Here is a 4,206-nt window from a genome sequence, read left to right on the forward strand (position 1 = left end):
TTAGACCATGAGATCGTGTAACTCCCGGATACCGTAGGAGTGCTTTGGGTATGCCAAACGTCACAACGTAACTGGGTGACTATAAAGGTAGACTACGGGTATCTCCGAAAGTGTCTGTTGGGTGACATGGATCAAGACTGGGATTTGTCACTCCGTATGACGGAGAGGTATCACTGGGCCCACTCGGTAATGCATCATCATAATGAGCTCAGAGTGACCAAGTGTCTGGTCACGGGATCATGCATTACGGTACGAGTAAAGTGACTTGCCGGTAACGAGATTGAACGAGGTATTGGGATACCGACGATCGAATCTCGGGCAAGTAACATATTGATAGACAAAGGGAATAGCGTACGGGGTTGATAGAATCCTCGACATCGTGGTTCATCCGATGAGATCATCGTGGAGCATGTGGGAGCCAACATGGGTATCCAGATCCCGCTGTTGGTTATTGACCGGAGAGTCGTCTCGGTCATGTCTGCTTGCCTCCCGAACCCGTAGGGTCTACACACTTAAGGTTCAGTTACGCTAGGGTTGTAGGGATATGTATATGCAGTAACCCGAATGTTGTTCGGAGTCCCGGATGAGATCCCGGACGTCACGAGGAGTTCCGGAATGGTCCGGAGGTAAAGATTTATATATGGGAAGTCCTGTTTCAGGCATCGGGACAAGTTTCGGGGTTATCGGTATTGTACCGGGACCACCGGAAGGGTCCCGGGGGTCCACCGGGTGGGTCCACCTGTCCCGGGGGGGACACATGGGCTGTAGGGGGTGCGCCTTGGCCTAATGGGCCAAGGGCACCAGCCCCACATAGGCCCATGCGCCTAGGGTTTGAAGGGGGAAGAGTCCTAGGAGGGGAAGGCACCTCCTAGGTGCCTTGGGGGGGAGGGAAACCCCCCTTGGCCGCCGCACCCCCTAGGAGATTGGATCTCCTAGGGCCGGCCACCCCCCCTTGGCCCTCCTATATATAGTGGGGGAGAGGAGGGACTTCATACCTGAACGCCTTGGCCTTTGGTTGCCTCCTTCTCCCTCCCCAACACCTCCTCCACCTCCATAGTGCTTAGCGAAGCTCTGCCGGAGTACTGCAGCTCCATCAACACCACGTCGTCGTGCTGCTGCTGGTGCCATCTCCCTCAACCTCTCCTCCCTCCCTTGCTGGATCAAGAAGGAGGAGACGTGGCTGTTCCGTACGTGTGTTGAACGCGGAGGTGCCGTCCGTTCGGTGCTGGTCATCGGTGATTTGGATCACGTCGAGTACGACTACATCATCACCGTTCTTTTGAACGCTTCCGCTCGCGATCTACAAAGGTATGTAGATGCATCTAATCACTCGTTGCTAGATGAACTCCTAGATGATCTTGGTGAAACGAGTAGGAAATTTTTTGTTTTCTGCAACGTTCCCCAACAGTTTAAAGCACACCATTTTTATTACTATGTGGTAACAAATATATGTTTTGCATAGCGAAGGTGTGGGTTGTTATTAAAGGGCAGTCAACAACTTTAAGATTAGTTGTTCTAACATCAGAAATCAATCCTACTATCATCCCTATTCTTCTTCCAAAAGGGCTAAACTTTAATCCAATTATTTAGGCTATGATAGAATAATAATGTTGTATGTGTAACTGCCATCTAATATCCATGAAAGTTTCTCTATTTACCTCATCATGTTTTCCTGAAACTTGATGCACAGGCCAATGTGATTCAGAGTTTTAGTGATGCTGCAGATTCTAGAAATGGGTTAGTCATATTCATTATTCCCACAGAAGACAATCCACCAGATATTAGATATTGTTATTGTTTCATTAGTGTCCCAAGGCCCTCACTTATCCAGATCAAATCTCTAAAAAAAGCACATGATATATGTTTCTATAACTAAAGCTGATTCACTGCTCGTTGTATTGGATGTACACAAGGTGTGAACACAGAAGAAATTGGCAGCAAACTGTAAACCAATAGCCAAGATCTAAATTTCAACACTAAAACGGTCATCTATACTCAGAGAACAAGCAAACCAATTTTGGATTCTCTAACCAACAATTTACCAGCATAGACGTTTAGGCACACATACAAACAGTTGCCATCAGGATTCCTGAAATTTTATGAGGACATATTGAATTCCTGATTAGTGAGGATTTCAGAAATTTGTAGTCCAAGCATTTGCAGTCCAAGCAACTCATACATTTGAAGTTTCGTTGCTTACCTTCCCGTTGTGTTGCTATGCTCCTGAAGTCGCCTAACTACAGGAAAAGGAGGCCAAAGTTTTGCTATATTTGGTTATCCACAATAGCATACAACATGTCCATATTAATCTGAAAAACAAACAACAGACGAAGGAAATGAGAGGTAGAGGGATTGGGTTATCCACAATAGCATACAACTATCCGTATTAATCTGAAAAACAAACAACAAAAGAAGGGATTGAGATGCCATGGTGGCTAGGTACCCATGGATGGAGCAGCCGTAGGAGGGCGGAGGCGGCAGCAGAGAGGTCGTTGGGCCGCCGCGCGCCCCGATCTGAGGCGCGGCCACGTTCGTCAGCGGCCGCCATCCCGCGTGCGTCCAAGTCCCCAACGGCACCAGCAGGTCGCGCGTGCCTCGCCGGCGACGAGCGCCCTGACGTACAGTCAGGCCGACGGTGGAGCGGTCGGTGGGAACTCCAGTTGGACAGGCTGTGGTCCCGGTGATGTGAGGTGTTGCGTGCATGCGGCGGCGATGATGCGCACGGCGGCGATGTTTGGGAGGGCAGGCGTGGCGGTTGGGGCGTGTATCGGCAGCGAGGTGAGACGGGGAAGAGGCAGGGGAGGTTACGGCCTCGAGGGTGGCGTGGGTGGGGCGAGGGCATCGGGACGGGACGGGATTTATTTTTCGGCACCCAAATCGTTTAGCGATAAGACGTGGTTAGTGGCTTGGTGTTAAACATGGAATGAATCTGGGACGCTAAATCTGAGAATAATCCGGTGCAGATTGTTTGGATCTGCCCCTTTCTTCCTTTTATAGGAGTAGTACATAGTAGATGGCATGGTGGGTAATTAAAGCGTAAAACGCGTTTAGTATGCTGGAGGGATGTAGACCATCAGATTGCAGGTTTCAATGGATAGGATGATCTGGTTCTCCGTCCTCTCTTTCTTTTATAGTGGTAGTAGATAAGTAGACAAGTTGTATATTTTGATGTAGTTAGTTCTCTTAAGGAGTATATATACTGCTAATCATATGTGTACTTTGTGAACAATATGAGTAATAATAAGTATAAATTTGCCTCAACGCTACAAGTTCTGATTTGTTGCCGTTGGTTAGTTTTTTTTTTGGTCATTGGCCCCCCCATAGATTCTTGTCAAGCTCCGCCACTGTAGGTATTGATTCGAGTGTTTTCATCATTTCCATGTAAAGTTATTTGTGGGACATCAAGTTTGGACAGCATACTTCTGATGCTATTTTGGCTTGAACCATCAGCTGCGTTGCACTACTCCTGAAGCTTTTTTGAAATAAACGCAGGAGAGCTGCGTATCGATTGATTAGAAGGAGGGCAAAGAAGCCGGTTACAGGTTGCAAGCTAGCGCATTAGCCAGCGAGCAGGTTCATAACAACACGAACGAAAAACAAAACAAGACGGCTAGAGAGCCAACCATGAAATTCTATTCTCGCAGCAACAAGTGCCGGCCACCGGCCAGTGCCCAATCGCGTGCCTCCACTAGAAGGAGGTGCAACACCTGCCTTGTCAAACGTTCGACGCCGTCATCGAAGATGCGAGCATTACGCTTCTTCTAGGTCCACCGCAAGGTCAGCAGGGCCACCGACCGTGCCAATTTTGTCAAAGTCGGGCCGCAACTCAACTTGCTGAACCAGGTCGTAAGAGAGGGAGAATTATTCCACGCAGCTGGCTGGAGCTTTGGAACGCCAAACCTGTCGGCCACCTGCGACCATAGTTGTCGCGCCCATGGGCACTCCATGGCCAAGTGCACTGCCGTCTCCAAGCTGTGATAGCATAGCGGGCAAAAATATGAGTTTGGCCATTGTCGAGCCAGCAACCCGTCATTGTAAGGATCCGCCTCTGGGTGAGCAGCCAGGCGAACAGACGGCACTTCGCCGGTGCCCACGCCGCCCAGATTTCCTTCTGAAGTGGAATAATGTCGAGCCTATGAAGAACAGCCGATACGCCGAGGCAGACGAGTAGGCGCCGTTCTCCGTGAGCCTCCATCGAAAGCCGTC

The sequence above is a fragment of the Triticum dicoccoides genome, chromosome 1A (genome assembly GCF_002162155.2).
Source record: "Triticum dicoccoides isolate Atlit2015 ecotype Zavitan chromosome 1A, WEW_v2.0, whole genome shotgun sequence".
NCBI lineage: Eukaryota > Viridiplantae > Streptophyta > Magnoliopsida > Poales > Poaceae > Triticum > Triticum dicoccoides.